The following is a 13,081-nucleotide window of genomic DNA, read 5'->3' as shown; positions in this document are numbered from 1 at the left end:
AACCAGGTAGCACATGTGTTTAATCCCAGCATTTAGGAGACAGGGCAAGCAGTCTCTGTGAGTTGGAGGCCAGCCAAGTCTCCAGCGTGAGTTTTAGGTCAACCAGGGCTACATAGGAAAACTCTGTCCCAAAACCAAACAAATAGGGGCTGGAGAGATGGCTCAGCAGTTAAGAGCACTGACTGTTCTTCCAGAGGACACAGGTTCAATTCCTAGCACCCACATGGTGGATCACAAACATCTAATATTCAGTTCCAAGAAATCTGAGACTTTCTTCTGGCCACATATACAGACATATATGGAGACAAAACACCCATACACATAAAATAAACAAAGAAATCATTAAAAACACACAAAACCAAAGCAAATTGTTACTGTACTATGTATATCATTAAAAAAATTATTTTCTCAAAGCCAATTAACTGAGCTGCCTGACTGTCAGGCATTCCATCCACCCTTAGGCCTCAGACCACATGGATCCTAATCCAGAGCCCTGGATAGAGACACTCAGAGCCAATCTGCTCCTCCCCACTTGCTCACCTATCAGCCATGACACTGACCACCCCAGTCTGGAAGAGTTTCCATCTACACCTAGAATCTGAACCAGAACTTCATGTAGGACTTCTCAGAACCAGTTCACTAACACCAGACTGTCAAACATCTCATCTACTGGTGGACTCCAAGTTTTGTAGAGCTGACCCCAGAACCCCAGTTACAGATTTCCAGAGTCAGTGCCCCCTTCATCCCCCTCATCTATCAGGTACCCCATCCACCATATAGATCTGAGACTGCTTGGTGTCTGAACCAGAGTCCAAACCATAACTTTAGGTAGGAACTCACAGAACCAGTACATTCCCTCCCTGTAAATGTCAGCTACCCCACCACCACACTTTGCAGGGACCTCTTAGAATACAAAATCTGAGTCTGAATCTGAATTCCAGGAAAGAGCTCCCAGAGTTAGCCCACCAGTCTGCCTAACTCTCAGGTACCCAATATACTGCTGGGTCCCGGGACTGTGTGGAGCCTGACTCAGAACCCCAGTTAGAGATATCCAAAGGCAGTATCCTCCCCGCCCATCTGCTGAACTATCAGCCATTCTACTCACTACTCTGATCTGAGACCACTTGGAGACTGAACCCAGAACCTCAGAGTAGCCCCAACACTTAAAATCAAGAATCATTAAGCTGGTCTACAATCTAACAAGTTGGAATAACAACGAAGAGTAAACACCAACTCAACAAAGGCCAAAGTAGATATTCATACAAAAATATCCTAACACCAGATGCCTAGATCTTATAAAACACACACACACACACACACACACACACACACACACACACACACACACACACGCCATGAATGTGGTGGCTTGAATGAGAATGGTTCCCATAGGTTCATATATTTGAATACTTGGTTCTAATTGGTGGAACTGTTTGGGAAGGATTAGGAGGCAGGGCCCTATTGGAGGAGGAGCATCACTCACTGGGGGCAGAGTTTGAAATTTAAAAAGCCTGTGCCATTCTCAATTAGCGCTTTCTCTCTCCCTCCCTTCCTCTCTCTCCCCCTTCCTCTCCTCCCCACCCTACCCTCATCTCCCTCTATGCCTTGTGCACTATAGTAGATTAGATATAAGCACTCAGCTACTTCTCCATAGTCATGCCTGCCTGTTTAGTGCCATGCTCCCTGCCATGATGGTCATAGACTAACCCTACTTAAAGGATTTCTTTTATATGTTGTCTTGGTCATGATGCCTTATCACAGCAATAGAAAAGAAACTAAGATGATGAACAGATAAGATAATATGCCACCTCCAGAAACCAGCACCCATATTGCAATACTCCCCAATACAAGCACTTACTCGATATAAAGACAAGGACTTCAAAATAGCAATTATGAACATATTCAAAGAGCTCAAAGAGGATGTAAATAAATGTCTAAATGAAGATGGTGAAAGCACAGTTAAATGAAATAATAAATAAAAAGCAAAAATCAATTCAAGATATGAAAATAGAATGCAAAAAAGAGACTCTTTGAGGGAGATGAAAAATGAAATAAAAATTTTAAAAAAAGTTGGGAGGTTCCAGGCTTATAGGTGCACGCCTTCAATCCAAGTACTTGGGAGATAGAGGAAGGAAGATCTTTGTGAGTTCTAGGCCAGCCTGGTCTACAGAGCGAGTTCCAAGAGACTCTGTCTCAAGGAAGAAAGAGAGAGGGGGGAGGAAGGAAGGAAGGAAGGAAGGAAGGAAGGAAGGAAGGAAGGAAGGAAGGAAGGAAGGAAAAGAAAGAAGGAAAGAAAGAAAGATCAATTTGGGAAGTCAAACAACAAGATGAAAGGAAAGCCTCACCAACATGCTGGATTGAGTGGAAGAGAGAATATCAGACCTTGAAGACAATGTAGAAACAGATCACTCAGTCAAAGAAAATGTTAAATAAAAAAAGACCTAGTAACAAAGCATCCAGGAAATCTATGACACTGAAAAGAACAAACTTATGAGTAACTTATGAGTAATAGGTATATAAGAAGGAGAAGAAGAAACCCAGGTCAAAGGAACAGAAAATGTTTTCAACAAAATCATAGAAAATTTCCCGTGTCTAAAAAAGAGATGCTTATCAAGCTACAAGAGGCATACAGAACAACACATAGACAGGACTAGAAAAGATATATGTCATTTGACAAATAATCAAAATACTAGATGTAAAGAGCAAACAAAGGATATTGAAAGCTGTGATTGAAAAATACTAAGTCACATATAAATGCAGGCCTGTTACAATAACATCTGTTTTTTTTTTCTTTTTTCCTTCTTTTTTTTTTAATTTCAAGATAGGGTTTCTCTGTGTAGACCTGGCTATCCTGGAACTTGCTCTGTAGACCAGGTTGGCCTTGAACTCAGAGGTCCACCTGCCTCTGCCTCCCAAGTGTTGGGATTAAAGGTGTGTGCCACCACTGCCTGGTGGACACCTGTTTTTTCAGTGGAGACTCTGAAAGCCAGAAGAGCCTGGTGTAGCTAGAGTTTTCCTGCCTGGCCAACAGTCAGGACAAATCTCTCTCACCTGCCAGTCCCACAGCAGCTCAGACCCGACCAAGTAAACACAGAGACTTATATTGGTTACAAACTGTATGGCTGTGGCAGGCTTCTTGCTAACTTTTCTTACAGCTTAAATTAATCCATTTCTATAAATCTATACCTTGCCACATGGCTTGTGGCTTACCGGCATCTTCACATGCTGTTTCTCATCGTGGTGGCTGGCAGTGTCTCTCTGACTCAGCCTTCCACTTCCCAGCTTTATTTTCCTCCTTGTCCCACCTATACTTCCTGCCTGGCCACTGGCCAATCAGTGTTTTATTTATTGACCAATCAGCAACACATTTGACATACAGAACATCCCACAGCACTTCCCCTTTTTTTCTTTTTTCTTTTTTTTCAAAAAGGAAGGTTTTAACCTTAACAAAGTAAAATTACATATAATTTGGGAATTTGGGCGTAGCTTCTCTTACTACTTCCTGCTGGAGGGGGGCACTGTATCTTATGGGGACACAAAGAAAATTTTAGGATTATGGAGTAGTCCATGAGGCTGTATCCTCTGAGCCAGTTGCCTTCAAACCATTCTGGATGTTGGATCATCTGGGCCATAGTGTCATCGGAGATCTTTCAGGGGGTCTTGGCTGGTCAAACCTAACGTATTTTAATCTGGAACAAATCCATAGCCTCTGGCTTTCTGTGGGAACAAAAGCAGAGTCTCCTTTCCAAAGCAACATATCCTTATATACAAATTTTGAAGTCAAGGTACCTTTAAAATATACATATTGGTTTAACTCGACATCTTTTACGATCAAATGTTTTTCTGCAGTTAAAAATCCCAAAGACAACACAATCCAGATTCTCTGTGTAATATTCATCTTCATGTGGCTTATTTTTTATATTAATTTTACTGTCTCTTTAAAGACTTTATTTTTTAAAACTATGTATTTGTTTATACAACTGTATATATCACCTTTTTTGTCTCTTTCAGGCCTACATATATTTTACACACATTGTAAACTATTACATCTGAATCTGTCTTATTGTGAATCTATTGCTTTAAACTGCAGCAGCTGTGGCTGCTGGCTCCGCCCACCTCAGCTTCCCAACATGGCGGTGGTATGGTGGTACGTTTACCGCCAGCTCTGGGAGCTATCGTGGGTCTATGCTTTTATCCAAGCAGCGTGTAGCCCAGAAACCTCTTTTTTTGTTTTGTACTAGCAAAGGCTAAATCCACCATGCAGCTTAATGTGCCACTTGCAGAGGCCTCATTCCCGCCATAGGGCAGGTCGAGTGTGCACGCTAGGAACCCACCAGTAGCTCAAACCGGCAGCTGCTGCTCATTTGAGAGAGACAATTAGGAAGCTGTTTTTAGCTCCATTTTAGAATCTTTTCTCTCAGTTTTTAGGTGGAAACTCTTGCCACCACGTTGGACACCATTTGTAGCTAGAGTTTTCCTGCCTGGCCAACAGTCAGGACAAACCTTTGTCACCTGCCAGTTCCACAGTCACTCAGACTCGACCAAGTAAACACAGAGACTTATATTGGTTACAAACTGTATGGCTGTGGCAGGCTTCTTGCTAACTTTTCTTACAGCTTAAATTAATCCATTTCTATAAATCTATACCTTGCCACGTGGCTCGTGGCTTACCAGCATCTTCACATGCTATTTGTCATCGTGGCGGCTGGCAGTGTCTCTGACTCAGCCTTCCACTTCCCAGCTTTATTCTCCTCCTTGTCCCACCTATACTTCCTGCCTGGCCACTGGCCAATCAGTGATTTATTTATTGACCAATCAGCAACACACTTGACATACAGACCATCCCCCAGCAGCCTGGAATGATGTTCTTCATGTTCTGAAAGGTCACAGATGCCACCCCAGACTACCATACCCAGCAAAACTATATGAAAGACCATGGATGTCACCCTAAACTACTTTATCCAGCAAAACTATCAGGCATAATTGAAGGAAAAAGAACATATTTCATGATAAAAATACGTTTAATGAATTTATGTCCACTAATCCAGCTCTACAGAACATACTAAAAGGAATATTTCAGTCTGAGGAGATTAATCACACCCAAGTGGATACAAGGAATAAATAATTCCAGAACTCAATGGCACTTGGGAAGCAGAGGCAGGCAGATCTCTGTGAGTTCAAGGCCAGCCTTATCTACAAAACAAGTTCCAGAACAGCTAGGACTGTTACACACAGAAACCCTGTCTCAAAAAACCAAACAACCCAAACAAAACAAAACAAAAATCTCCCAACTGAAAAAGACCAGGGACAGATCCATTTAATGTAGAATTCCATCAGATTTTCAAAGTAGTACTAATGCTAATACTCCTCAAATATTCTGCAAAACACAAGAGGAAAAACATTTCTAAAGTCTTTTTATGAAGCCAGAATTACCCTGATACAAAAAACAAAGACTTAGTAATAAAAGAAAATTATAAACCAGTATCTTTTATGAACATAGATGCATTGCACACCAAATTCAAGAACACATCAAAGATTATCCATGTAGTTAAGCGACTTCATCCCAGAGATGCAGAGATGGTTCAATATATACAAATCAAATAAAATTATCATGACATTGCCACAAAAATGGACACATTGATCAATGGAACAGAACTGAAGACACAGACATAATTCCACACTCTTACAGACTCCTGATTTTTGACAAAGAAGCCAAAAATGCATACTGTAGGGAAAAAATATCTTCAACAAATGGTGCTGGTCAAACTGGATAGCTGCATGTACAAGAATGAAACCATATTTTTTGTTGAGGTGGGGGTTAGAGACATGTTTTGTTTGGTTTTGTTAGCTTTTTTGTTTTTGTTTTTGTTTTTGTTTTGTTTTGTTTTTGAGATGAGGTTTCTTTGTATAACAATCCTGGTTGTCCTGGAACTTGCTTTGTAGACCAGGCTGGCCTTGAACTCAGAGATCCACCTGCCTCCTCCTCCCAAGTTCTGGGATTAAAGGTGTGTGCCACCAGTGTCCGGCTCCCCATTTGTTTCTTTAGGAAAATTCCTAAAATTGGATCTGCTTGGCTAAATGGTGGGACATCATGCCTAAATATTTTTATGGATTTTCTTTCATTTAAAAAAAATGTCTGTTCCAAGACAGCAAGCGCTGTTACACAGAGAAACCTTGTCTTGAAAAATAAATAAATAAAAAATTGCCAGCCTCGTGGCACAGGCTTGCAATTCCAGCTATTCAAAATGGGAGGACTGAAAGAAGGCCTGTCCAGGCATCTCAAGTGAGACTCTGTCTCATAAAAAAAAAATTTTTTTAAGTAAAAAGAGGGCGTTGGGGGTGGTTCATTTGGGAAATACTGGGTGTGGTTATGCACACTTGTAATCCAAGCTCTGGGGAGGCAGAAATAGAAGGATCCCAGGGTTCACTGGCCAGCCAGTCTAGTCTAATGGATGAGATTCAGACCAAGAGGTGTTATATCTCAAAGGATGCAGATGGTGTTCCTGACAGTGATACCTGAGCTGGTCCTATGGGCTCTACATACATAGTAGACATGTACACACACACACACACACACACACACACACACACACACACACACACACACCATTACAAAACAGAATGTGTAGTGCTGGTGGGGTGCTTCAGGGGGTAAAGGCATCTGCCACCAAGCTGGAAGGCTGAGGCAAGAGGACCATGTATTTGAGGCCAACCTGGCCTGCATAGTGAGACCTGACCCTCACTCTTAAAAATAACTGATTAGTACAAAGCAATCACACCTTGCAGCACACTACCTGCTCTGCCTGGTTTCTCAATTACTCCACTACTGAAAGGCACAACTGCATTTTTAAAATATATAGAGAGAGACTGACCCCGGATGTTATGCTGGCCTTAAATTGGAGATCCTTTTGTTCAATCCCGCAAATTCTGGGATTATAACAGTATTTGCTTGTCTGGTTTGCAGTGCTGGGTTTTGAACCAAGGGCCTTAGATACGCTAGACAAAACACACTTCCACCAAGCTATAGCCAGAGCCCTTCAATTTTAAAATCATCTTCGAGAAAATATATTTCCAGCTAGTGGTAGAATATTGTTTAATATATGTTAAGGCCGTGCGTGCAATGCCCAGTATATATGTCCTTTTTTTGTTCCCTGGCGTGATTTTTGGGTGTTTCTTCCATGTATAAGGTCTGCTTCTACTGTGTTGGTGTAAAAAAGAAAAAAAAATTATTGTGCGATTCCCTTGAAACTCGATTTTGGAACCAAGAAATGCATTTTGATTTGGGCGCTGTTTCTCACTGCTTTGGCCTTCGTTGCCCTCACTTACAGTGCTCGTAACATCTTTCAAGGCGTTTGGGTGAGCACTAAGATGCGCTATCGACTTCTCCTACATGGCCGAGATACAGTACACGACAGCTACTATCGTTTCAACTGTAGGGGGCCTCCTAGCGCTTCTCTGCGAATAATCCTGCTCTGAATCCTCGCTGGAGGCAGGAGCAGTAATCAACATGAAAATTTCTACCAGTGGGTGGCGGTGACCACCGAAACCCAGCAGCCTGGAAGCAGAGAAGAGAGAATCCGTAGCTGTATATTTAAAGTCAGCCTGGTCGGTAATAACAAGTTCCAGGCCACCAGGCCGGAGTGCATAGAGACCCTAACTGAGAGAAACAAAACCGAACAACAACAAGCCCTCAAAGTCATTTAAATGAATAAACATACAATTTAAAAACCTGAAGATTCTCTCACGCTCCTACCTGAAGCATCTGAATGACAATCGGAGGGTGGGGCTGGAGTCTGTTACTCTAAATAAGCCTCCTTCCTGTCTCTCCCTGGGAAGCTTGGGAATCTAAGAACTGAGTGTGGCCTTGGGATTTTCCCTAGAGTTCTAGGGGGAGGGGAAGACTTTTGGGAGTTTGGCATTTTCCGGCCAAAGTTCTGGGAAGGAGGGGCCTTCCTTCTCTGAAGAGACTTGGAAGGCAGAGGAGCAATTTTTTTTGAATGAGTTTCCCCAGAGAAAGCAGCTGCGAGTATGGCGTGCAGGAAGGACAGTGTGGGTGGACATGGTAGAGGCCTGACCGCTGACCTCTGCGGAGAGCAGAGCTGAGGTGGATAGGCTCAAAGTTATTTTTTTTGCTGACTGAGGAGACTGAAGATAAGAAGCAAAGACCCTGGTATCTTGTTTCCAAAGAGACACTTGGTATGTTTGACTTCAGAGATGATAGTCCGTCCACAGTTATCCTGAACCAGCTTTAAACATTTTATTCTCCACAGTTAAAATAATTTAAACAAAAGAGGACTTGCTTATTAAAATGAGTAGCTAATCAGAGATAACAAGAATGCATCTTCTCTAAATCCACAACCCTCTCTAGGATCCTGTTCTTAATTTGCTAGAGAAAGGTTATATTCTAGTTGCTTTGGCATGAGCTACAAAAGTGTTCTGTGCTTTGTGACCCAGGCTGTGACCTTTTCTGTTTGGATACTGAAGGCGCATCCTGCTGCTTTACTAAGGCAGGCTGCCTTTTAATTCCCAGACAGCAGAGTGTAAAGAAAACCCTGTCATTGCTGCAGGAACAGCTGGGAGGGGGGATGACTACAAACCTACTCCGAATTCTTTCAATATTAATGCAATTAGCCAGAACTCATTTTATTTCTAGTATGCCAAACATTTGCAATAACACTTCCTAGTCTAGAATTTATTTTCCTGAGGATAACAACTGCAGTTAATTAAGTTACAGGGGGGTTGTGAGAGAAACAATATGCACCACAATGAACTTTGCAGAGAGATAATAGCTCTCAAGGATCTAACAGTTTTCAATAACAATGCCAGTATAAACAGGACGTTTGACAGGCACGCGCCTATAGTCCCAGCTAAAATGGGCCATTGTGCCGTTAGAAGTAACAGGAATTGTAAGCTTTGCCACGGATGAGGCTAACACAGAGACACCATTTTTAAAGCTTTGGGGGCTTGAAATGGCCTCTACAGGCTGTGTGTGCTTTGTGTGCCTCCCTTTCTAATCGGTCTTTTGTTCTGTTTTATTAGAGTGTATCAACTGTACACAATAATAGGCTTTATTTTGACCTTTTCTTGTTTTTATCACTGTGACATTTTCATGCATGCGTGTAAGTTACTTTGATCATACTGATGCCTTCTGTACCCTCAAACAAATCACACGTGTGACTGAACTAGAGTGTTTCCCGGGCAGTCAATGGGATGAACACACATCTTTATAAAATGATGAAACTACATCCGCCCAGGACACTTATCTTCCACTCTGTGAACAGAACAGAGCTTGTAACTTTTGTACGCATAGCCCCAAGGCCTAACACTGAGCATTGGCTCACAGTATTTGTTGAATGAATGACTTAATCAAAGGAATAAATGAATGAATAAGAGGCTTAGGGATCTAGTTCAGTGGTAGAATTCTTCCTTAGTGTTCATAAGACTTTAGATGCCTTCGGTTTGATCTCTAATGCCAAAATCAATGAACAAATACTTTATTGATTTAAATAAAACAATGAATATTTATCTTTGTATCTTTATCCACTTCCTCATATCTTAACTTTTATTGTGAGCCACTAAAGAAGTAAACTGGTAAATGGAAGCACTAAGAAATAGGTAATGGGTTTCGGTTAAAAGATTTTCACCAGTGTATGTTTTTTTCATTTACTCATTTATTCAAATGGTTACAGAGTATTTATTATGGGTCAGGGATCCCCTAGGCATCGGGAATGTAGAAGCAAACAAAAGAGACAGTACTTGTTCTCATGAAATAGACATTCTCGTTGAGGACATGCCATCTACAAATGCAAAACAAGTGCATGTTACGTCCAGTGAAAATGAGGTGCCGGACAGGAAATGTCTCTGTTGTGCTCACCCAAGCTGCAACCTGACCAAAGGAGGAGTCAAAAGAGCACTGTGGAGGAGAGCTGGCAGAGACAGAGGCTCTGTGTGTGGAGTGGCAAGGTGACATATACTGTACCCACTGGTGGCATCAAAGAGGTCCATGATTCTTGCTCAAAAGATTCTTAAAAGACCTTAGAGGCAGTACCTGACCTAAGTAAATATTCTGTAGCCGATTTTTCCACACAACCTTTGGAATGTCTTAAAGACAGTGCTTACTTATCACATTTTAAAACAGCGGAGTTATTTCTACAGAGAAAAAGGAAGTTACAAACACACAGCACCTGTAAATGTTAGCCCCTCATTTGACTATTATTTTTTGAAAAGGCAAAATCAAAATCAAACACATAGCATCCATAAAGAGCTTTAGAAAACTTTGAATCAGATAGTATTGCTCTATTGCTCTTCTCCTTAAAGATCTAACGATTTTCATTGTTATTAGCATAGATCCAAAATCTGCAATAAGACCTACACACTAACTTGTTGATTCATTAAAAAAAAAATTTGATTGAGTGCCTGTTAGTATTTTAAGCTCGGGAGATACGCTGTGAGGGGGTGGAGCCAAGTTTCAGTTCCCACGGTGTTTACTGTCGGAGGGGTGGGAGCCAGCCAGCAGGAAGACTGACAGATTATAAACATACAAATAAAATCAATAAACAAGAAAACGGACCAGATAAATTCTGATGTGTGAGTGCTGTGAAGAAAATAAAATAGACTCTTGCTGGAGAAAACCATCTAGTCTTTCAGTACCTCAGGCTCCATTTTCTCACCCCAGGATATTTAAATAAGGCTGTTCCCTCTCTCAGGGTTCCTCCCTTATTTTCCTGAGGCACCTTTCTGTTTTCAGATCTCAGGCACAAATAGCAGCTTCTCTTGGTATTTCCGTTGGTACGGTACTCTCTTTTGCAATGTTCTTTACATTGATATTGGTTCAATGCCGTCTTACTACACAGTCTGTTGTGTGATGATAGCTACTGATAGATCTGAATAGCAATCAGCAGACCATTTAGAGGAACACAGGAAATGTTATTTTTTTCCCTAAAGGCCATGTAATCAAGAAAGGGTTTTTAGGAAACATTTCAGTGTTGCACGAGAGAAACAAGTATGCTAAACAGAAATAAAGTGTTCAGCGTTTGTTTTGGGTGGTTCCAGAGTACACTCAGTGACATCACGGGCTGCATTTAGAGTTTGGCAATAAAGTGAATAATTTCCTAAATACCTGAAGCAGCTTTATGCTTATGAAAGAGCACAGGAAAACAGGTAGAAGGAAACAAAGGCAAAGTGTGTATTTGGATCGTGGAAGGAAAAAAATGGATAGGAACTCTTTTTTTCTTTTTATATTTAGACAGATATTTCTTCTGAATGAAAATGGCTCTCTTCTTCTAAAACCTATTCACACACACACACACACACACACACACACACACACACACACACACACACACACATATGTATTGCCGGGTGGTGGTGACGTACACCTTTAATCCCAGCACTCGAGAGGCAGAGCCAGGCGGATCTCTGTGAGTTCAAGGCCAGCCTGTTCTACAGAGCAAGATCCAGGACAGGCACCAAAACCACACAGAGAAACCCTGTCTCGAAACCACCACCACCCCAAATAAACCCACATATATATTGTAAAATGTTTAAGACAATATAGGAAAAGGTTAAGACAGTTAAATGGCTAATCATGATCACACTTTACTTGCATGTATGCCCATTTAGACTTCTTTCTAGGGTTTAGATGTTTAACTTAGTGGTAGCGTGTTTGCTAAGGCCGGTCCCTAGCACTGAGGGGGGGGGGGACTCAAAAAGCACACACACAATGTAACTTAAAGATTTAAAAAAAAAAACTCCACTATGACCAGCATTAAAAAAAAAAAAGTCTCACTCTAGCCTAGGCTGGCCTGGAACACTCTAGGTACCCCAGACTGACCTTGAATTTTTTTGTAATCTTGCTTTAGTCTCTTAGGTGCTGGCATAACAGGCAAACACTGTCATGCCCACATACACTAAGGCTTTTTGCAAACATTACCAAATTGTCTTTTTAAAGTTACATGACTTTTGAGCAGTGAGTAATAGTGCAGTTTTGAAATATCAGTACATGGACAGTAGAAGGTTGATTGGAGATTCCAGGCCAGCCTAGGTCTCACAGAGAGACTCTCCATTAAAAAAAAAGTCTTACATTTTAACTCAGGCTGGCCTGGAATTCACTATGTAGTCCAGGATGGCCTCCAACTCTCAGCAGTCCTCCTGCCTCAGCCTCCCCAGTTCTGGGGTTTTTATTGTGTTCTTAAATAGTGAGATAAACAGTTTATTTATTAAGTGCTTTACAGACAAACAGGTAAGGGCATTGGAGAAGTTGTTAGGTTAAATAGGGTGGTCACAGAAGGTTTCTCTGGGAGGTGAGGTGAAACCTAGACGATTAATGCAAAAATATCAAAGAAATATTCCAGCCTAGTTTATGTTTGCTTGCTTGGTGTTTTTGTTTGTTTGTACAGGGTTTCTCTGTGTAGCCCCGACTGTTTGGAACTTGAGCTGTAGACCAGGCTGGCCTCGAACTCTGGCCTTGAACTCACAGAGATCTCCCTGCCTCTGCCTCCCAAGTGCTGGGGTTAAAGGCGTGCGCCATCCCAGCAGGGCTTCCAGCCTAGTTTAAGCAGTTGAGGTAGGAATAAGTTAGGTCCGTTGGAAAAAAACAATAAAAAAGCTACTGTACCTATCCTTTTAACAGAAAACAGAATGGGGGTTGGGACACAGAGACATCCTTAAAACGCTGGTTTAAGGTTCTTTTCCCCTTTAAGTGTTCAATGGGAACTGGAAGCTATATGGTGCATTCCCTTCATTCCTTCCTTTAGTCATTAGCATCTGAGAAAGGCTTCCCTAACCTCCCTTTAGAATTCCCTGCTCTCAGATTTTTCCCATCCATTTACAGTCGCCGCCCCTTTAGAGTACTCAAGTTAGAGAGCCTCGTGGCGTCCTTCTTCACCACTTTTTAACATTGCAAATTTTGTTTTGTCCCTACAGCGCACCCCTCCCCCGAGCGACAAATAATGGATTTTAAAATTTTGTTCACTCTAGATTACCAAATCCCGTAAGAACTGAGAGTTCTATTTCTAGACTATTTCAACTTTATTTTTGGTTCAACTTTCTCAACATCTACAGCTGTGCTTGATCTACAGTT

Source organism: Peromyscus californicus, unplaced genomic scaffold (assembly GCF_007827085.1).
Source record: "Peromyscus californicus insignis strain IS unplaced genomic scaffold, ASM782708v3 Scaffold_10__1_contigs__length_136768540, whole genome shotgun sequence".
Lineage (NCBI taxonomy): Eukaryota > Metazoa > Chordata > Mammalia > Rodentia > Cricetidae > Peromyscus > Peromyscus californicus.
The sequence above is the reverse complement of the archived record's forward strand: the minus strand, read 5'-3'. Positions refer to the sequence as shown.